The 23,886-nt window shown below is 40.0% G+C and overlaps 1 pseudogene; it reads left to right on the top strand.

The window, feature by feature from the left end:
• Window positions 1-6,671: 6,671 nt before the first annotated feature.
• On the top strand, window positions 6,672-22,379 carry LOC121972868 (annotated as a pseudogene).
• Window positions 22,380-23,886: the final 1,507 nt, after the last annotated feature.

Raw genomic sequence — 23,886 nt, 5'->3', positions numbered from 1 at the left:
TAAAGTGTTGCCATCATGAGGTCTAGGATTCGAATCTCGGCATAGTCGAGGTAAATACCTCCCTTATATGCTAGTCATTATTCCAAAGGCTAGAAGTCGCCCCGTGATTTACCTCCTCCGTGTTCGCTTTGGGACGGGTTGGTGGGGGTGCTAGGCGAGCGTATTCGCCTTTTGCCACCATGTATTTCTTCCAAGTAATCTAGTAGCTAGTGCATGAGGTATTGTCAACTTGAGGTCTGGGATTCGAATCTCGACATAGTTGAGGTAAATTTCTCTCTCATGCGCCAGCCACTATTCTAAGTCTTGTAGTCATCCATAATTTACCTCCACCGCGTTGGCCCTAGAACAGACTGGTGGGGGCGATCGAGGCTAGCGTATTTACCTTTTGCCAACATGTATTTCTTCCGAGTGGCTCCCACCGGCATAACTAAAGTGATAAATGGATGGACGTTTATCACTTGAGGTTGAAGTGTCGAATCTCGGGGCTGACGGGGTGTAAATCCCTATACTCGTATAACTCACCCCCACCCCCGTCAGTCCACTTGCCTCCTCAATCACCTTGATTTACCTCCTCCGTGTTGATCCTGGGATCGGCTGGCGATGAGCGGGGCTAGGGGCGAGCTCTTCGCGTTTTGCCACATGTATTTCTTCCAAGTGGTACCCAAATGATAGACTTGTATTAATTGGCAAGGGTTCAAACCATGGCGGCGAAAAATAACCTTCACACTTAGGTGTCGTTCAGTACTTAATTTACCTCTCTTCATCTCACCATAAGCTAGCGATGAAGGGCGTAAAATAAATGCATCAATGTATTTCTTCCATTCGCACTCACTCACAATTCATGTCAATTCTTGGTGCAAATTGGGAGGTCATGAGAGAGATTGAGAAGGAAAATCAAAGAGGAAAAAGATGGTGGATGCTCTGGCATGCGTAGTTTCGAGCGACGTCGACGACAACAACAACTTGTGATGGGGGTAGTGATGGTGGCATGCCATGATGATGGCTTTGTCGACAGCAAAGGCATGCAACAATGGGGACGACATGCGCTAGTGGTGTCACGAGGAGAGTTTTTGGATTTAGATGAGGAAGTTAGGGTTTGGAAAAACAAATCTAATTCTTTGGGGGAAAATGACCTTGCGAGGAGGAGAAGAAGTTAGAGATTTACCTTTTAATTTCACTTTTACAAAAAAATTCCAAGAAATTTTTAAAAATTTCAATTACACCCTTTATTTTTTTTTTAGTTAATATAACATCCTACCCCAAGAAGAAATTTGGTTCGCTAAATTTTTATAGTGCACCCAAAGGAAAGAGGGGAGGAAATTATTCTTATCTTTCTCGTGCTCCTAGGAAGTCTTCCAATCAAAATGATATTGTCATACCATTTTCATTAGATGCACCCCCTTTTCACTTCAAGGTTGATGCTCCTTTAGTCTATGATGTGGTCTAGATACTCTTTATAAGTAGCATCTAGATAAAGAGGTATCGTAATTGACCCACCTAGTACTTATATGTGTTGTTACTGTAATAGATCATGGAATCAATTTCCAGAATATGTGTAATACTTCACGGTTCACCTGACTCTCAATGCAAAGGATCATTATACTGGACGAAACTCCTCATAATTTACCTCCCTTTAAATTATATGAGGTAGTTCTAGAAGAATCTCGAGAGTGTGGATTATTACCTTTCACTGTAGTGGATAAAGAGGTACCGTTTAGCTTTCTAACACGTGATGAATCATGGACTTATTTTATATAGCACATTTGCAAGAATATATTATGTAGTCTTGCTAAAATGGTAGAGAAAGATTGTAAAGGCTCGCCTATTCATGAATATGAAAGGGCCTAATAATTCTAAAAGTTTAGTTCTCTTTAACATCAACTCACTTGATATCCTACTTTTTGACTCTAGGTAGTCAATAATATTTGTCTAATTATCTTCACCATCTCTGTCTCGAGCTAAATGTCATGTCAATGAAGTAATTGGTGTTTGTCTCACGATACAACTATTTATACTTTATTCATGAAAAGTCATAATTCTTAAACATGTTCAAGATTTTTAAAATCGAAATTGAAAAATAACTAAGCAAGAAAATTAAGATAGTTAGATTTGATCATGGTGGAGAATACTATAGTCGGTATGACAAATCAGGTGAACAATGTCTTGGATCATTTGCGAACTACCTAAAAGAGTGTGAGATCGTCCCTCAATGTACTAGAAATCATATCTAAAAGACATGATGAGAAGTATAATGACTTTCACTTGTCTACCAGGGCCTTTGTAGGGCAAAACACTTAAGACTGCAATTTACCTACTTAATAAAGCCCCTAGTAAGACAGTCTAAAATCCCATATAAGATGTGGACGGATAGGAAGCCTAGAATTAGCCATTTACACATTTGAGGTTGTCCAACTGAAGTTACACCTAATCAAAAGAAACAAGACCTAAGAAAAGTGAGCTGTCATTTTGTGGGATACCTTGATAAGTGTAGGGGATATAAATTTTATAACCCCTCAAATATGTCTTTTTTGAGACAAAAAATACCAAGTTTATTGAGGACAATGGGTGAACTAAGGTTAGGGACATATTTTTTGAGAAAAGCATTGTCAATCCTCCTATGGTCAATACAAGCGAAATGAGTAGCGGTATGACATTCATACCCCATATTATAGATATTACACATCCTATAGGAGTAGTGAACCAAGATATACATGTATTATCTCCAATGCAATTGGAGGAACCTTCCATTCAGGTAGAGTTATTGTCTCATATTGATGAACAAGTACTTCAACCACCTCAACAACAAGTGTCTTTAAGGTGATTCATGAGTGAACAAAAATCTACGGTTATCCGTGATTATGTTTATCTCCGAGAACATAATTTTGACATATAATTGAAAAGTAATCCTACATCTTTCCAAAAAGTCAAATAATTCTCTAATCCTAAGAGGTGGATCGAAGCCATCAAGGATGAGTTGAAGCCTACGAAAGACAATAGCATTTGGAAACTTATCGAATTGTTTAAAGGTATGAAAATCGTTGGTTACAAATGGATATTTAAAACCAAACAAGGGCAATGTCAAGAAGTATAAGGTTCTCCTTAGTGCCAAGGGATTCACTTAGAAAAAGAACATTAATTACAAGGAGACTTTCTTACTTGTCAACGAAAAACTCATTTAAGGTAATCATGATACTTGTAGCTCATTTTGATTTAGAGTTACACTAGATGGTTGTAAAGATTGTATTTCTCAATGGTGACATTAAGGAGCCTATATATATGATACAATCGTAGAACTTTGAATCTGCAGACTCAAAGTACCTATTATGTAGATTAAAGAAGTCAAATTATAGTTTGAAACAAGTGTCCCGTCAATGGTACTGAAAATTTGATAAGGTAGTTAATTCATTTGGTTTTAAGGAGAACTCTGTGGATCAATGCATATATACCAAGTTTAATGGGAGCAAGTTAATTATACTTGTCTTGTATGTAAATTGCATATTGCTAGAAGTAATAATCAAGGTCTGCTGCAAGCAATCAAGTCATTTTCTATTGGATAATTTTGAAATGAAAGATCTTGGTAAAGCATTGATGTGGAAACAGAAGAGTAATTTTAGTTTTTTTTTAGTATTTTACTGAGTTAGACTTTTGAGGGTGTTTTAGACTTTTGTATATTTAGGGTTGTCGTCTATATAAGTGGCTCGTTTAATGTTTTGAGGATGTTTTTTTATTATTGAAAATTCTAGTCGTCGTCTCCTTCTTGGAATGTGGTGTTTTCCCTATTCCCTAGTATTCCCCTTTGAATTAACAAGTTATAGAAGATCACTTCCGATATTCGTGCACGAATCAATGGAATTGATAGTTATTGACTGCATCAGTTGGTATCAAAGACGAGTTGATCTTGTGGAAGCATGTCACCGAGAAGACAGTGATGCATTGACTACGCTTTTGATCGTGATATGGAGCAACAGGTTTGAGTAACTGATGAACGGATGGAACGGATGGTAGGATTTGTGGAACAGCTAGCTGAAAGGATCGTGGCGAGGTTTGAAACTAAAATAGAAGAACTCCGGTCCAACACCATCACCAGACAAACTAAGATGTTGAAACTGGTGATGGAAAGAAGGAGGATGCTTATGAAGAAAAAATTCCCCGCGGGCATTAGGAGATAGATATATATGAGAACTGAAATCTTTGAGTTTCATGACAGCCTACAACCATATCTATTCATCTATTCATCCGACAAGGAGGTGGATGAAGTCAACGATGATAAGATCAAAATAGTCGGTAATCCAGTTTATGACAATGATAAGAAAGAAGAAATCAATGAGGACGTTAAGGATATGAGAGTTCTATTCAGATGGAAGGTGAAGATGTGTCAATAAGCTCTAACTCAAGCATGGGTTTCATAGATCATGTATTAAGCTTTGTAAATCCTAGCAAGTCAACGTTAGATATTGACACGCCTTCCTTTATTGCTCCAAAAATTTTGACATCTCGTCAATTCCAGTCGATGAATCTGAAAGACTTGATTTCTACAAGGGGTTCATAAATTATGCCAAGAATATTATAATTCTTGAAAGCCCATTATTGAATAATGTTAGGCCTTCCATTTTTCCTGCTAAAGAACCTAAGGTCAATATTGTTACTCGTTCTATAGAAAATTTTGGAATTACTTATGATCATGTCTGAAGGCAATGAGATGGCGTGCTAGCTCCGGCGATTGAGGGATGGCAAGCTTCTCAAGATATGAAAGAATTCCTTGGTGACCTTGCACACACGCAGTCGATCTAGCAAGGCATTAGTGACCTAGGACCGGGGTTAGAAACCCTCGCTAGGTCCTCCGACGCTCAAGTCAATTCCTTGCTTAAATGTTGAAGAAGAAAAACGGTAACGGAAAAGATGCCAGCAAGTCTAGTTTCATATGCAAGTACTTGTGTTTGTGTCCCTTGCCAGCGAAGAGGATTATCCTTTTATACCACCTCACATAACCTCCGCAATCATGAGATGGTCTCCGGTTTGTTAGAGTTTGTTAGAAGATGAGCAAAGTACAACATGGACTTCGTCTAATAATCTTTTAAGGAATCTTTTTTCTATCCTAGATGTACCCTCTTTGTCGTTTTGACTTGAATCCTTGGCATATGCAAAAGAGTATATCACTGTAATCGCTTAAAGAATGAAGAAGCTTCAAGAGAATAGCTCTCGACAGATTTGTCAGGCTATCATAAAGTTGTCGACTGCTTATCTGTTTAGATATATACCGATCGATCATTAAGCTCGTCATATCCTGAGCATGACCCTTTCTATTGAATGTATCTCGACCAGTCATAAAGTCGGTCGTGTATTAAGAGTATCTTCTATTGAATGTATCTCGGTCGGTCGTGTATTAAGAGTATCTTCTGTTGAATGTATCCCGGTCGATCATAAAGTCGATCATATATTAAGAGTATCTTCTATTGAATGTATCTCGGTCGATCTTTGCCTTCTTGAACATATATAAAGAATATTATGTTTAATTGATCCTTATCTTGCCGATCATATTTTAGAGTCCTGACTAGGTTAAGCCTCTTTAAGCCCAGCTAACTTTTTTCGACCGAGCAAATACATTAGACCTAGTATCTTGTGTTCGATCAGTCTTCGTTCGACCTTTCATATTATAAGAACTTGATAAGGCTAGATACCTTTAGGCCCGGTCGGACTTATATATGTCCGCCCGGGCACATACATAGAACCTTGTATTCAGTCGGCCTTCACGCGGTCATTTATATATTGAAGTCTCAAAAAGGCTACATGTCTTTAGGCCCAGCCAAACTTATATCCGTCCGAACATATGCATGGAAGCCTTCATTCGGCCGGCATAATCATATGCCATAGACTAAATAAGTCTAAATGCTTTTAGGCCCAACCGGACTTATATCCGTCCTGGCATATGCATGGAAGCCTTCCTTCGGTCGGCCTGATCATATGTTATAGATTAAATAAGACTAAATGTCTTTAGGCCTGGCCGGACTTATATCCGTCTGGGCATATGCATGGAAGTCTTCATTCGGCCGACCTAATCATATGTCATAGACTAAAATGGCTAAATGTCTTTAGGCCCGGCCGGACTTATATTTGTCCGGGCATATGCATGGAAGCCTTCATTCGGTCGGCCTTTGCATTACTGATCATATGTCATAGATAAAATAAGGCTAAAAACTTTTAGGTCCGGTCGGACTTATATCTGTCCGGGCATATGCATGGAAGCCTTCATTCAGTCAGCTTGATCATATGTCATAGACTAAATAAGTCTAAATGCCTTTAAACCCGGCCGAACTTATATCCGCCCGGGCATATGCATGGAAGTCTTCATTCGGTCGGCCTTTTCCTGACTATTTACATATTGAAGACTTGATATAGTTAAGCTCTTCTGGGCTCGGCCGGTACTTTCCACCCGGACATATACAGAGAAACTTATATTCAATCGGCCATCGTCTGGCCAATCGTATGCTATATCCTAGATAAGGCTAAGTATCTTAGCGCCCGGCTGATCCTTCCCATCCAAGTATACACATAACCTTATGCTCAACCGGGTCTAAGCGCCATCATCTCTTCTTGGCTTTAATTATCATGTCACCTGAAAAACTCGCTCATCGTAACCCGTATGAACTTACAACTCAACTCAGCATTATGCTATGATGCTTCTCTCAATATGTCATCATTGTGAAACATTTTCTCTTCCTCCACCACCAACAGATAAGAAGTGCATTGGTCCACGCCCATGTCCCCTATGTTATGTTCCAGTAGAGCAGGTTGTGTTTGTTATACCACCATCACCGTTAGCTTTCTCCTATTCTTAAGAATTTAAGATATGTTTTAGAAGATGATTTGATAGCAAATGAGTCAAACAGTGGTTCGATATTTGGAGGGCATCCATCATTACAGGAGAGGACTGAATCTTTCAATATAAAGGAATCTAGTCAAGGTGTAGATATGCCAAGGGAAAGAAACCTAGTCAGGGTACTGGCTTCGACATAGACGAAGCTGATCTTATTGAGATGGAGAAATGCCATGATGTTGTTGTAGCTTCTGCTATTTTTGGGAATTACGATATATTGCAACAACCAAAGAATATCTCAGTGATTTTGCAAGGAAAAAAAAATCATGTTTCTATATATGTTTGTTGACGAAGAAACTGAAACATACATAAAAAAATTCTAGTGGCCTAGTTGATATCAAAAGAGTTGGTTTGTGGAAAGTGGTGGCGGTACGAAAGCTTTCTTACGTAGATGCGAGGAGTATAGAAACGTTCCAAAACTCTTGCTTCATAGTTTTTTTTCCCAAATGCCTGATTTTCTCTTTGGATCGATGGGAAACTTGAGCTTGTTGTGGATCCCTATCAAGTTCCTGAGAGAATCTAGTGGCGGAAGAACTACGCTTTTGCAATTTCCCAGCACTATCAACGTTTTGACGTTTTTGATGAAGCAGAGGCTAACAGAGCTGCTGGAAAGTATAACAATGCATCCATTGAATTTTATAAGAAAGAGGGTGATCATGTCCAGAGTCTAAGTCAGACGAAGGCCAGATGAAGTGTCGATGGCGTTGACGAGGAGGAGACTTTGATGTTGCGGTTGCCCGAGCTTCAGAGAACAAACCCCCACGTGGCCCTAAAGGAATGTTGGGCCTGCGCCGACTATACTAGAACTCTGCACACACTCAGACAACCACACGAAACGTTAGAGACCAAGAACCAGGGAAAAAGTCCCCGGAGCAGGCCCTCTGACGCTCAAGTCAAGTATTTTTTTCCCAGAAGAACGGTGTACGAAGGAAGAAGAAAAGTAGACAAATGTGCGAGTGAGCGTACCCACATAAGGGAAAGGGCGCCCCTTTTTATATGATAGTGTGTACCTTCTGGAGACTGACCCTTGTCAGAGGGTGTCGGGTGTCAGGACTTGTCGAGTGGTGGAGGACACGTGGCCGTCTCTTATAGGCGGGAGGAAGGTTCCACTAGCAGATGACTCCAACCGCTAGAATATTCCCTGACATGCAGCAAATATTCTCTGACAGGTGGTTATGATTCCCTGACCTGTTGTCGCGTAGCGCCTTTTATCCTGCCCGGATGCCATCAAAATAGCCTGGGTCGGTATGCTAAGTGTTGATGAACAGGCTGAATGGGCGGAAAGGCGCGACCAGATCTCCCTCTCTGCCGTTCTTTATGGTTCAGACTTGACCGAAAATGACGAGTCTGTTCACATAGGCTAATTTAAGAACACCCACTCAGTAAAGCCAGGTAGGGCTTGGTCCTGATCACACTTCCTGCAGCAGACCTGGTTTCCTGACCGGTAGACCCCGCCCTGGCTTTATATGCCAGATGGCCCCGGGCAGTCCTACTCCGCATATTGACTGTCACATCTCCTTGACTTCTGACTGTCATGCCTCCTTGACTTTTGAAGATCAGACCTACCCTCATGCACCGTATCACAAGCCTCCCCCCCCCAAGTCTAGTCGAAGGAGACCCAGGTCCGACTAACTAGACCAGACTCCGATTCCACTTGGCCTCACTACTGCGACTTCAACTACTGCTCCCTTTCCCGAGGTTTTTAGGAACTTACCATGCCCTCAAATGTTGTGCCCTTTCCTGTCTGTCTGTGCAGCTGCCTCAATTCCCAGCTCTTGGAATACGCCACATGCCCTTGTATGTGATACCATTTCCTATAGGTCGTTGCACTCCTCGAGGATGACTCTCCACATCTCTCTCTTTAAAAAGAGCTGATCTTTCTCACACCTCTATGCCCTCCTAGTACTCCTTCCCACCATGGAATCCCTAGTGAAGCCTGATGAAGTGTCATCTTTGCGCCAACAACTAACTAATTTGACTCAGTTACTCGCCCAGAAGGATAAAGCCTTATTTGATATGACACAAAGCAGGGACCTTCAGTCTTCCCTTCGTCGAGAGATGGAAGAACTTTGGCTAGCCGTTAAGTCCCGGACTCAAGTTGAGGCGGCCTTGAAGCATAAGGCTCATGCAGATCTGGAGAGTCAGACTCACTTTATCACCTATTTGAAGATAAAACATGAGGACTCTCTGACCCTTCTCCAAGAAGAAAGTCGACTAAAAGATAAAATTATCGTCTAGCAACGTCGCTCCATTCAATGTATCAAGGTGGAGCTGATCCAGGTACGAGCCAAGTTGGAGTAGGCAGGTCAGGCAGATCGATTCAGCTCTCAATGTCGACTTAACCCTGCTAATTGAAAGGGAAATTGGAACTACTTGCACTCCTAGTGTGGTAATATGTATTTTGAAGAACGTCTTTCAAACTTTATCAAATAAACGTCGATCGGGCTAGGCTGTGGGTCTTTGTTCATGTCTTTCTCTTGTGTTTCCTTCTCTTCTTTGGCACTTCTCCTTTTGTGTGAACCCCATGAATTGTTGAATATGAAAATATGCTTACTGGTCATTTGTGTTGAAGCAAGAGTCAGAAAACTCGATCGAGAGATCGTTGATCGTGAGAGCATGCTCACTTATAACTCGCATTGGGGCGAGAGTCTGGAGGGGTGAGAGCAAACACACTTATAACTCGCACTGGGGAGAGAGTCTGGAGGCGTGAGAGCAGTCTCACTTATAACTCGCACTGGGACGAGAGTTTGGAATCCCGGCCGAGAGGTCGTTGGTCGTGAGAGCATGCTCACTTATAATTCGCACTAGGGGTGAGAGTTTGGAGGTGTGAGAGCAAGCTCACTTATAACTCGCACTGGGACGAGAGTTTGGAGGTGTGAGAGCAGACTCACTTATAACTCGCACTGGGGCGAGAGTTTGGAGGCATGAGAGCAGGCTCACTTATAACTCGCTCTGGGGTAAGAGTCTGGAGGCGTGAGAGCAGGCTCACTTATAACTCGCACTGGGGCGAGAGTTTGGAATCCCGATCGAGAGGTCGTTGGTCGTGAGAGCATGCTCACTTATAACTCACACTGGGGCGAGAGTCTGGAGGCATTAGAGCAAGCTCACTTATAACTCACACTGGGACGAGAGTCTAGAGGCGTGAGAGTAGACTCACTTATAACTCGTACTAGGGTGAGAGTCTGGAGGCATGAGAGCAGGCTCACTTATAACTCTCACTGGGGCAAGAGAGTATGGAATCTCGACCGAGAGGTCGTTCATCATGAGAGCATGCTCACTTATAACTCGCACTAAGGCGAGAGTCTAGAGGCATGAGAGCAAGCTCACTTATAACTCACACTGGGACGAGAGTCTGGAGGCGTGAGAGCGGGTTCAGTTATAACTCGCACTGGGGCGAGAGTCTGGAGGCGTGAGAGCGGACTCACTTATAACTCGCACTAGGGAGAAAGTCTGGAATCCCGACAGAGAGGTAATCTGGCCTCCTGATAGGGAATTTGATCTGAAGACCCACCCAGGAATTCTGATCTGGAGATGTACCCAGGAATTCTGGCCTGGAGATCTGTCCAGGAATTTTGGTCTGGAGATCTGTCCAGGAATTTTGGTCTGGAGATCTACCCAGGAATTCAGATCTGGAGATGTGCCCAAGAATTCTGATATGGAGATGTACCCAGGAATCCTGGCCTAGAGATCTTCCCAGGAATTCAGGTCTGGAGATGTACCCAGGAATTCTGGCCTGGAGATCTACCCAGGAATTCTGGTCTGGAGATCTGCCCAGAAATTCTGATTTTGAGATGTGCCCAGGAATTCTGATTTGGAGATGTACCCAGGAATTTTGATCTGGAGATATACCCAGGAATTCTGGTCTGAAGATCTACCCAGGAATTCTGGTCTGAAGATCTGCCCAGGAATTCGAATCTAGAGATGTGCCCAGGAATTCTGATCTGGAGATGTACCTAGGAATTCTTTCCTGGAGATCTTCCCAGGAATTCTGGTCTGGAGATCTGCCCAGGAATTCTGATCTAGAGATGTGCCTAGGAATTTTGATATGGAGATATACCCAGGAATTCTGGTCTGGAGATGTGCCCAGGAATTCTGATCTGTACATATACCCAGGAATTCTGGTCTGGAGATCTGCCCAGGAATTCTGGCCTGGAGATCTGCCCAGAAATTCTAGTCTGGCTGGTAGCACTTGTGACTCAACAGGAGATGGGCTAATGAACTTAGCTTAATATTCATATAATCACAAAGTGTAATTCATAAAATTTATAATTAAATCTAAACTTTACTCTGGTTTTAAGGAGATACAGAGGCGCCTAATTCTGATTGGCTTTCTCGCTGTCATCTTCTTCACTTCCCGAGGCTCCCGCCTGGACTTTCTGATTCCCAAGGCATGGTCTTTATGAAGCAAGGCCCACCACCTCACATATCCTTCCTCATGATTTTTCTATCATTTCCATCATAAATGCCCTTTCCTCGAGGGTGGACGCGTGTCCCGCAACCTTACCTTCTCATAATGTATGACGCATGCTTTTTTGCATGCTTCCCCAAATCACTTTTGTTCCTTGATCTGATGGCTTATGTATGTGGCGCCATTTCATTTTTCCGGCTCGGTCTTAGATGTATCCTAGGGGTTTTGATTTATAAACCCTAAAGACAGTCCGTCGTTACTTCTCACTGCTCCTTCTTCCTTCAACTCTTCATTGTTCTTTCACTTTCGATTGTTCACCTTCTTGTCCGTGCCTCTTCGCTATAAGTACTTTTCTTCTCTCGTCCGCCTTTCCTCTCCTTGTTTATCTAATGGCCGGTGAGAGGGAAATGTTGGTGCGGTTAGCACTAACAGTCTAACTCGAGTTTTGATGAATGACAAAATATGTTAAGTTAGTTTTGTTGTTTTCTAAAACTCTGACCGAGTGTGCAGGAGTAGTCCAGACAGGTCGACGGGCTGAACTTTGGTCTGGCATGAAGTCTAGCTAGGTCGACGGGCCGACCGGATAGCTGGCACAAAGTTCAAATGGGTTGACGGGCTGACCGAACGTTTGGCACGAAGTCCAGCTAGGTTGACAGGCTGACCGGATAGTTGGCGCGAAGTCCAGACGGGTCAAAGAGCTGACCGGACGTCTGGCAGGTAAGTAAAGGTAAGTCACTAGAGGGGAGTGACTGTGAGGACACATTCCCGGGAAGGGAACTTAGGCGCCGATCCGACTTAGAACCATTTCAGAACTCTAAGTCAAGATCTTGACTAGATTCCGGTCTCAGAAAGACGGAATCTAAGTCATACTCTACTTGTTGAACTTAAACTGTGCTAACACTTTGTTTTGTAGGACATATGTATTATATATTTACCTCTGGACTAACATTTTCTTGCAAGAAGGAAGATGTTGGAAAACTAGGGTCCGGGAGACCGGGATGGATCCAGGCGCCTGAAGGTCCGAGCACCCGGAGGTCCGGGCACCCTGAGGTAAAAATTTATCCCCAACGTCATTTCGTCGCGTGGAGTTCACTGATTGGCTCGGCTACATCACAATCAGGGTGCCCTAAAGGTTCTAGGTGCCCCGAACCTCATATATAAGGATGGTCAAGGTTGGAGTCACAACAGAACTCAGAATCTACTCTCGTGTGCTCCTGCAACGCTGCGAAAAGATCTTCGACGAAGTTTTGGTTTATTTCCTGTCTTATTTTCTTAATTGTCGGTTTTCTTTCACTACATAATTCCTGTACGTAGTTTATAATAAGTTTAGAATTATTAGTGATTGCCCATCAAAAGCACCCTTGTGTGCGGGCCTTGGAGTAGGAGTCACCAAAGGCTCCGAACCAAGTAAATCCTTGTGTTATCTTTGGCTTGTTTACTTTTTCCACTGTGCTTGCTCTCTCGTAATTTTTTAAATCACTATTCACCCCCCCCCCTCTCTAGCGAAACTCTACGATCCAACAAGTGGTATCAGAGCAGGTACCGCTCTGATTTGGTGCAACCACCAATCAGACAGGGGGTGTAATTTTCGTTCCTTTCTTTTCCGGTTTTCAGTTTTTCGTATTTATCCCAAACTAGTATTATTACCTTTTTGGGAATTCATTTCGCTTCTACTAATCTGATTTGGTGCAACACCAAATTAGTTTTTCAATTTATTTCTATTTTTTTCTGCACTACTAATCCAAGACCTAGTCTTGGGACTCTGTTTGTCTTTCTCTTTATTTGTGTGCAGGATCTCTCAACTTGAAGGCTTCAGCACAGTTAGGGGTGTAAATAAGCCAAGCCGCTCATGAGTTATTCGAAGCTCGATTTGATAAAAGCTCGTGAGCTCGTTTAATGAAGCTCGTTAAGATAAACAAACCAAGCTCAAGCTTCACAATATTCGGTTCGTTAGCTCGTGAACATGTTCGTTAAACTCATGAATCAACTTTTAAATAAAAAAAACAATAGTTTTGATATTGAATTTATAGATTTTACATTCTACTTATGAAAAACATAAACAAATATATTAAATTTATTTATTAGAATAAAATTATAAATTTTAACAAGAATATAATATATTTTTTAAAATATATAATTTAGTTTTTAATGAATATTTAAATTTATAATTTATATTTATTAAGCTCATTTAGGCTCGATAAAAGCTCGAATAAGCTCGTGAGCCATGAATATATTCGTTAAATAAAGCTCGAGCTCGGCTCGATTATAAATGAGTCAAACTCAAACATCCAAGAGTTCGGCTCGACTCGGCTCGATTTCACCCCTAAGCACAGTACATCCTCCACTGTTCAACGAGGATGACTTTTCGTACTGGAAGAAGCGGATGGAAGTCTACCTGAAGACGGACTTCGACCAATGGTTCAGCGTAACAAGAGGTTACAAGACGTCGGTCGACAACTCCGGAGTCCCACTGGACCCAGAACAGTAGACTTCGGATATGAAGAAGAAAGCTTCAATGGAATTCAAAGCACTCAACACGCTCCAGTGTGGACTGACGAAGGAAGAGCTGAACCGGGTAGGACCTCACCATAATGCGAAAGAACTCTGGGACAAGTTGATCGAGCTACACGAAAGAACAAGCAACGCAAAGGTAACGAAACACGATTTGTTATTAAATAAGTTATTTAACATAAAATGCAGGAAAGAGAAATGGCCAGTCAGCTCCACGCAAGGATCAAGGACATCCTCAATGGTCTCCACGCAATAGGACATCAAATGGAGAACAGAGACTTAATAAGGTATGCCTTGAACGCTTTTCCACGCAACAATTTATGGGCATCTATCGTGGATGCCTACAAAATCTCTAAAAAAATTTCCAAACTTAAATTAGATGAGTTTTTTGTGAATTAGAACTGCATGAGCAAACTAATGCCAGGACCGAGAAAGGTATAGCTTTGTTTGCAGGTTCTTCTAAAGAGAGATTTAAAAACAAGCCTGAACCCGAAGAAGAGTCGGATCAGGAGACTGAAGATGAAGAGTACCTGGTGAACCTGGTAAGGAAGATGTTCACCAGGAGAAAGAACATCTTCAGCAAGAAGGACTTGCAGAAAATCAACTCCCTCAAACCAAAGAACGTAACGTGCTTCAGATGCAACAAAAAGGGCCACTACAAGAACGAGTGCCTGAAACTGAAGAGTGACAAGACAAAAGCATCGAAGAAGAAGACTCTCAAAGCGACTTGGGGCGACTCCTCCTCGAACGAATCGGAGGCCGAAGATCAGAAGCACCAGAGCCACCTCGCGCTGATGGCCCTCGAAGAAGAATCGGACGAAGAATCGGAAGACGGGTCCGAACCCGAATCAAGTCACGAGTCCATACTCGTTTCCGAAGGTCCCGACGAGGTAAATTTTATTTTAAATAAAAAATTTTTTAAAATTATTTCGTGCTTGAATAGTAAATTAGTTAAACTAGAAAAAGAAAATAAATTTTTCCTTGAGGAAAAATAAAATCTCAAGGAACAAATCAAAAATCCAAATCCAACTCAAGACACAACACTTGAGGAGGAAAATTTATTACTAAAACTAGAAATTAACAAATTAAAAGAAATATTAGAAAAATTCACAACTAGATCTAAGAATTTAGATCTAATTTTAAATAATCAAAAAACAACCTATAACAAAACCGGACTTGGCTACAAGTCAAGTTCAAATAAAACATTTAAATCATTAATAATCCAACACAAACAATCAAGCAAAGCTTGGGTTCCGAAAGCATGCCTAATCATGCAAACCAATACTATATACCCAAAGAAAAAATATATTATATAAAATCAAATAAATCAAATAAGAAATTAAAATACAAACCTAGACCAACAAAATCAAAATCTAAATATTTTAAGCTACACCAAGACTTAGAATATCATCAAGTAAATTATAACTACAAAAAGAACAAACATAAACCAAGAACCAAAAATTAAAAGCCAATAATTCAGGGGGAGGCTCCAGAATAACTGGCACCTCCAAAACTAACCTATCAGGCAGGGTAACCCAAACCAACCAACCCTGCAGGGTAATAAGGACTAATTAGAAAGGGACCAAGTTTAACTTGACCTATGGTACTGGTGAAGTCTTGGATGATAGTACGTTAGGGAAGCTCAGTCTGTGCATGTCTAGGAAGATATAGATTCGACCTGGTGCATTTGGCTAAGTGGAACTGACCGAAGCTACCCTTTATAGATCCTAACCAGTTAGACCAAGGTTCTGTACTAAGTCCAATGGATAGGACTATTTGAAAAACCTCGAAGACATGGTTACTCTAATGATGTCCAAGTGACTCACCATAGCCCAGAAGTTTATCCAGAGAATGTCATTTTTATTGGGTCCAAAGCTAAACCTGAATCTAACACAAAGTTAAACCAAACCCTAAAATTGAACCTAATTCATCTCATAAAATTATAGGATTACCTGATTAAAAACGTAGATCGGGTGAAATGACTAAGGATTCAATCAAATTAAATTAAATCAAATTAAATTAAATCAAATTAAAATAAAATAAATTAAATTAAATTAAAATAAATTAAATTAAATTAAATTCAAAAAAAACTTTAAAAATCTTTTTAAAAATTATTTTAAAAATTCTTTCAAAAATTTTTAAAATCTTTTTTAAAAAATCATTTTAAAAACTCTTTTAAAAATTTTAAAAATTTTTTTAAAAAATTTAAAAATTATTTTAAAAACTCTTTCAAAAACGTTAAAAATATTTTTAAAAATTATTTTTAAAACTCTTTCAAAAACTTTAAAAATTATTTTAGAAACTCTTTCAAAAGTTTAAAAAAAAATTTAAAAATTTATTTTAAAAACTTTTTCAAAAATTTTAAAAAAATTTTTAAAAATTATTTTAAAAAACTCTTTCAAAAACTTTAAAAATCATTTTAAAAACTCTTTTAAAAATTTTATTTTTAACTCTTTCAAAAATTTTAAAAATCTTTTTAAAAATTATTTTAAAAACTCTTTCAAAAACTTTAAAAATCTTTTAAAAACTCTTTCAAAAACTTTAAAAATCTTTTTTTAAAATCATTTTAAAAACTCTTTCAAAAACTTTAAAAATATTTTTAAAAATCATTTTTAAAACTCTTTTAAAAATTTAAAAAAATCCTTTTAAAATTATTTTAAAAACTCTTTTAAAAATTTTAAAAATCTTTTTAAGAATTATTTTAAAAATTCTTTTAAAAAAAATGAGGTTAAAAACCAGGGGTGGCCACACCTGGTATTCCCTTCCGGGGCGCTCGGAAGGGACTCCGGGCACCCCGCCCTGCCTGATCCTGGGCGCCCGGGAACGGTCCGGGCGCCCGCAGCCCCCTATATATAGGCAGGTAGGGGCGTCCTCTCCCTTTGCACCACATTCTTTTCACTCTTGTTAAGGCTCCTTCCGAGCTTTACCACGAGAGTGATCAAAATTAAAATTTTACTTCATTTCGCGGTTATTACGCTGCTGCGAATCAACCGAGGTCATCATCTCTAAATCTTTAGTCACGATGCCTCGGTAACTCTCTTTTTCCTCCTAGTTTCTTTAAATATTTCACTGATTACTCGCTTAAGTATGTTTTTTTAAATAATGTAGTCTGGTGTTGGGCCCTCGACTGCTAGTATTGACCCTAGGGTCCCTACTGACGAACTTAGGATTAAGTTTGGATCAACTATTTATATGCCTATTAGGACTAAATGCCTAGATAGAGAGTTTTTCTTACGTTCATGTGTTCCAGTTGTAGAAGTTATTAGCCACTATAACTTGTGGAACCTTGTTTACTATACCAGTTCAGTAAACATAGATTTATGTGCTAAATTTTATAATAACTTGGTTAGGGTAGATGATCTCACTTATATCACTAGGGTAGCTGGTACGGATATTACATTATCTCCTACCACTATTCAGGACTTCTTAGGGTTATGATCATCTACGTGTCATTTTCAGTGCTACCCTCCTAGGGATCTACCATTTGGTAATCCCTACTTACACATTACTCTGGATACGATTTACTCGTATTTTTTCGGAGGGTAGCGGGTACTCACGGTGACTATGTTTAGGTCAGTAGGCCTTCGAGTTCATGATTATGCACTCTATAGGATTTTAGTTTTCTGCATCTTACCACTATCCACTCGCAGCATAGCTATAATGCGTCCATTTCATTCCTTTCTCTTGTATGCTCTTTGTCATAGATTAGATATAGATATTAGTCTACACATCTTTCAGACCATTATCTACTCAGCTGGATATATCACCAGCGCTCGAGTTCATATGTCGTATTATCATATTTTGACGGCATATTTTGCCCACCTACATATTGACGTTACCTGAGGCCATGACTGAGTTCGACGTCATAGGACCAGGAGCTTCTCATTAGTAGGTGTCCATGTAGATGATGATGGTGTCATGTCTTGGCGGAGGAGGGCACAACACCAGCCAGACCCAGATGCCCAGGAGGAGGCAGAGCATGATGAGTTTATGGTCTTGTTATTTGGCGAAGGCGCTCCAGCCCCTATACCACCTCCACATCCAGGCCGAGCACCTCGTCCCGCTCCTCACACTCTAGGCGATCGAGTTGCTGGACTCGAGCTATCCATGACGAGCCTTCGTCAGGAGGTCTCCAATTTGAGATGAGATGTGAGACAGGATATTTCTGACCTTTGACGCGATTTGTCCAGTTCCCAAGAGGATGCCCGGACCCGTCACATTGAGCTGATCGAGATGTTCTGTTCCTTGGGTTCCGAACCACCCGGACCACCCCCATCCTCATCTTGATAGACTTCCTGATCACCATGTATATTTTATTATGATCATTGTACCTTGACTTTGACATTGACTTATGATATTCTGGGTTACCCCTACTTAGGTACATCTCAACTTTGTAAATAATTGATTTTGATTTGTTTCATAGATTAGGAATTTTAAAAATTGCTTTCAAAAATGGTAATTTTCAAATTCTAAGGTAAAATGGTTTTATGTTTTCAAAATTTTCTATGTTTAGAATTTCAAAACAGTTTTATCCTTAGGCTAAAATAACCCTTAGAAAGCATGTTCCCCTAGGGTTAGTACTTGAGCATCTCACCAACACCCTAGGATTCCCTTGTTTGTGATTGCCAAACATAGAAAGCGATGAGATACATAGGTAAATTATCTAGACTTAAGATGCTTATATCAGTGCATCGATATAAGTCTGGGCGTTAAATACCAAACAGATATTAATCAAATTAAGTCATTCAGTATAGTCAAACAATAACTGATGCTTAGACTTAACTTGACTAACTAAGTAAAAGTTGCTATCCTTTGAATAGTCAGTAAGTAGCTAACTGGTTAGATAGATTTTGTAATGTCAGGTTCAGGGGGAGGTTAATTATTTTTCTACTTATTTTATATTACTTTTTACAAAATACCTCTTTTTTTAAAACTAAGTGTTTAAAAATTTTAAAATTTGTTTTCAAAATTGGTTTTGAGAGTTAAAATTATTTTTAAATGTGATTTATTTCAAATTTTAACCGTTTCAAATTTAATCTTGAAAATGGCATCTTCTAAACTTGATTTCTGATTTAAACCTTCCAAACTTAGTTTTAAAAACGTTGGTTTTGAAAATTGGATTCTTCAGTTTTTGAAACTCATATTTAGACTTCAAAAGATATTTTTGAAAATTTATCTAAAAGGTTACAAAATCAAATTTTATTTTTTACTTAGTTAAGTTTTTACGAACTTAAACTTATTTTACTTAGTTAAGTTTTTACAAAATCAAACGTATTTTACTTAGTTTAAAAACCTGACTTGTAAATTGAACTTAACCTTAATATTTTTGTACTAGCTTTACAAATCATCTTTCCAAATTGCAAAACTATTTTTGAAAAATTAAAGTTATAGTTACAATTATCTTTTTAAAAGTTAAACGTAACAATTTTTTGAAAAAAGATAAAATTTAAAAACTTAAGTCATTTTTCTATGTTATACTCTCCCAAAATAATCTAGCTTACATTTCTAAATTTCTTTTACCTTGCTATTTTTTATAAAAGTTACCTTGCTATTCTATAATTTTTTTTTATGAATGCCAAAGGGTGAGGGTTAGGTGGTTAAGTTAGTTGAACAAACTGAAACAGAACAAAATCTGAAAGCTAACTTAACAACCTTAAGGTTAAAGTACCTTATGCTTGGTTTCTTACATGCATATTTATCACTAACTTAACCAGGTTATCATTATATCAAAAAGGGAGAGAATATTAGTGTGGTTAGCACTAACAGTCTAACTCAAGTTTTGATGAATAACAAAATAGGTTAAGTTAGTTTTGTTATTTTCTAACACTCTGACCGAGTGTGCAGGAGTAGTCCAGATAGGTCGACGGGCTGACCTGATGTCTGGCGCGAAGTCCAGTTAGGTCGACGGGTCGACCGGATAGCTGGCATGAAGTCCAAATGGGTCAACGGGCTGACCGGACGTTTGGCACGAAGTCCAGCTAGGTTGACGGGCTGATCGGATAGTTGGCGTGAAGTCCAGACGGGTCAAAGGGCTAACCGGACGTCTGGCAGGTAAGTAAGGTAAGTCACTAGAGGGGAGTGACTATGAGGATGCATTCCCGAGAAGGGAACTTAGGCGCCGATCCGACTTAGAATCATTTCGGAACTCTAAGTCGAGATCTTGACTAGATTTCGGTCTCGAAAAGACATAATCTAAGTTATACTCTACTTGTTGAACTTAAATTGTGCTAACACTTTGTTTTGTAGGACATATGTATTATATATTTGCCTCCGGACTAACGTTTTCTTGCAGGAAGGAAGATGCTGGAAAACTAGGGTCCGGGCGCCCGGGATGGTTCCAGACGCCCGAAGGTCCGGGCGCCTTGAGGCAAAAATTTATCCCCAATGTTATTTCACGGCATGGAGTTCACCCTGAATCTTATATAAGGAGGGTCAAGGCAGGAGTCAGAACAGAACTCAGAATCTACTCTCGTGTGCTCCTGCGATGCTGCGAAAAGATCTCAGACGAAGTTTTGGTTTATTTCGAGTCTTGTTTTCTTAATTGTCGGTTTTCTTTCACTACATAATTCCTGTACATAGTTTGTAATAAGTTTTGAATTATTAGTGATTGTCCATCGAAAGCACCCTTGTGTGTGGGCCTTGGAGTAAGAGTCGCCAAAGGCTGCGAACCAAGTAAATCCTTGTGTTCTCTTTGGCTTGTTTACTTTTTCCGCTATGCTTACTCTCTCGCAATTTTTTAAATCGCTATTCACCCCCCCCCCCCCCCAGAGAAACTCTACAATCCAACAGGAAATGCCCTGGTACTCGATACTTCCTTTCTGATTTAGATAGGAGTGACCTTGAATTGATCCATGCTAGTTTGAGGCTTCCCGATTCCTGTAATCTCCTTCCTCCGGGTCCCCATGATCATCCGTCTTCTCCCCCCACTAGATTTGTAACCTTCTTTAAGGACTAGCTTCTGGACGGCCTCCGCTTCCCCATTCATCCGTTCTTCTCCTCCTTAAGTCAGTACTTTGGTATTTCCTTATCCCAATTTGCTCCTAATGTCTTTCGTGCTATACGAAATGGTAATCTTGTGTCGTTCATATAAGATTCCCCTAACCTCGCAGCTCTTTCACCACTTCTACACCCTCAAACGCTCGAAACCGGGCGTTTTATGGTACAATCTAGGGTAGGCTACAAGTTTTTCGTGGGCATGTCCTCTTCCCACAGACGCCGCCAAATTGATCCTGTCTGAAGTCTGAGTCAGACGAAGGCCGGATGAAGTGTCGATGGCGTTAACGGGGAGGAGACTTTGATGTTCCGGTTGCTTGGGCTTCAGAGAACAGACCCCCACGTGGCCCTGAAGGATTGCTAGGCCTGCGCCGATGGTACTAGAACTCTACACACACTCAGACAAGCACACGAAGCGTTAGAGACCAAGAACCAGGGAAAAGTTCTCGGAGCAGGCCCTCCGACGTTCAAGTCAGGTACTTTTCCCCCAGAAGAACGGTGTATGAAGGAAGAAGAAAAGTAGACAAGTGTACGAGTGAGCGTACCTGCGCAGGAGAGAGGGCGTCCCTTTTTATATGGCAGTACGAACCTTCTGGAGACTGACCCTGTCAGAGGGTGTCAGGTGTCAGGACTTGTCGAGTGGTGGAGGACACATGGTCATCTCTTATAGGCAGGAGAAAGGTTCAACTGGCAGATGACTCCAACCGCTGGAATATTCCCTGACATGCAGCAGATATTCTCTGATAGGTGGTTATGATTCCCTGACCTGTTGTCGCGTAGCGCCTTTTATCCCGCCCGGGTGCCATCGAAATAGCCCAAGTCGGTCTGCTAAGTGTTGATGAACAGGCTGAATGGGCGGAAAGGTGCGGCCAGAGTCCCTCTCTGCCGTTCTTTATGGTTCAGACCTGACCGAGAATGACGAGTCTGTTCACATAGGCTAATTTGAGAACACCCGCTCGGTAAAGCCTGGTAGGGCTTGGTCCTGATCACACTTCCTGCAGCAGACCTGGTTTCTCGACCAGTAGACCCTGCCCTGGCTTTATACGCCAGATGGCCCCGGGCGGTCCTACTCCGTATATTGACTGTCACATCTCCTTGACTTCTAACTGTCACGTTCCCTTGACTTCTGACTGCAACGCCCCCTTAACTTTTGATGACCGAACCCTACCCTCATGCACCGTATCAGAGAATTTAACACCTTATTCTTCATCCAAGCTTCAAATAACAAATGGCGTCCCTGAGGGGTGTGTGATCATCAAAGAGCATATACCCATTACCAATCTATTCGCTTGTCTGTGGTTCAATGAAGTTGACCATTTTACTTCTAGGGATCAAATCAGTTTTATTATCGTCAGGGATAAACTAATGTCTCAAGTGAATTAACATGTTTCTGGACTGTGAAAGTCACAATTGGAAGGATCTCGATGTGCCAAATGTTAAGTCCTTCTTGAGTTTGGTCTTATTATGGTGATTGAAGGCACTGATATTGGTGAGGATATTGATAATGTTGTTTTAATGGCAATTGCAAAGAAAGAGGAAGAATTATTCAAGATGTGTATGATCCCCATGACTGCTTTAATTCGTATCTTATGAAAAATCTTACAAGAAGGTAATAGTGGTTTATCCAATATTGTTCGATCGATTATATTAGATAAGAGTACTTGATATAATATTGCCGAGATCGAAAGCCAAGATGATAGAGAAAAGGATTACAACAACTGGGATTGTGCTAAAATGTAAAATGCATGAGAGGATGAATGTTCTAAGAAATTAAGTGTTGAGCAGCGCATCAAAATGCCAGTCAAAAAAAAATTTGATCATGTCGAGATGGTTGATAGTATAAATCTCAATGCCTATCGTCTGAAGTGATTTAGTCATCCTCGCATTATTGGATTCCTTTCTATAGTGGTTATTCTGATGATGATTATATATATGGCCAGCAATTTGAGGATAAATTTTCTTCACTTTTAAGAAAATGATGCGGGAATGGAAGATTAATTTTAATTTTTTTATTATTTTATTGAGTTAGGTTTTTAAGAGTATTTGTCTTTTCCATGTTTAGGGTTGAAGTCTATATAAGCATCCTATTTAATGTTTTGAGGAAGTTTTTTATTATTGATAAATCTAGTTGACATCTCCTTATTGGAACATTTTCCCTATTTCCTAATATTCTCCTTCGAATTAACAATTTGCAGAAGATTGATTTCAGTATTCATGTGTGAATCAACGAAATCGATAGTTATGTGCTACATCAAGCATCCTTTTTCTTAGGCATACAAATATATCATGATCGTTCAAGAGATATATTCTTAGACTTTCACAAAAAGCCTACATTGAAAAAATATTTATACGATATGATATACAAAACTATACACCTAGTGACACACCAATATCTAGAGGTGAGAAATTCAGTTTACAGCAATATCCACAACTTGAACTTGAAATAAAGGAGCTGCAATAATCCCTTATGCGTCAGTTTTCGGAAGTCTCATGTATGCATAGGTTTATACGTGTCCAGACAATGTGTACATAATGGGGATGTTAGGCAAATACTTAAACAACTCAAGACCGGCACACTGAAAATAGTGAAAAGAGTGATATGGTATTTGTGGAAAACAAAAGGATATGTCCCAGGTATCGTAGGTATGATCACCTAGAGGTGATTAAATATTCATATTTTGATTTTGCTAGATCCTTGGAGTATGAGGTCCACTTCAGGATACATCTTAATGCTTGCTAGAGAGGTTATATTATGGAAAAGCGTCAAAAAGACATTAATAGCGACTTCCACAATGGAAACAAAGTTAATAGCTTGTTATAAAGAATCCAATCACACTGTGGAACTTCATCATAATGTTGGAAATCGTTGATGACATCGACATGTCATTGAGAATCAATTATGATAATAAAGTTGTATAACTTTATGCCAAGAATAACTACAATTCGTCGAAGTTAAAGCACATCGACATCAAGTTTCTAGTAGTTAAAGAAAATAGTTCAGAGTCGTCAAGTGATGATAGAGCACATTAGCACAAATTCTATATTAGCAAATCTACTCACCAAGGGTTTGGTGTCTAAAATGTTTCGTGTGCATGTTGTA

Source organism: Zingiber officinale, chromosome 4A (assembly GCF_018446385.1).
Source record: "Zingiber officinale cultivar Zhangliang chromosome 4A, Zo_v1.1, whole genome shotgun sequence".
NCBI lineage: Eukaryota > Viridiplantae > Streptophyta > Magnoliopsida > Zingiberales > Zingiberaceae > Zingiber > Zingiber officinale.
Note: the sequence above shows the minus strand (reverse complement) of the source record. Positions and strands in the feature narration are given on the sequence as shown.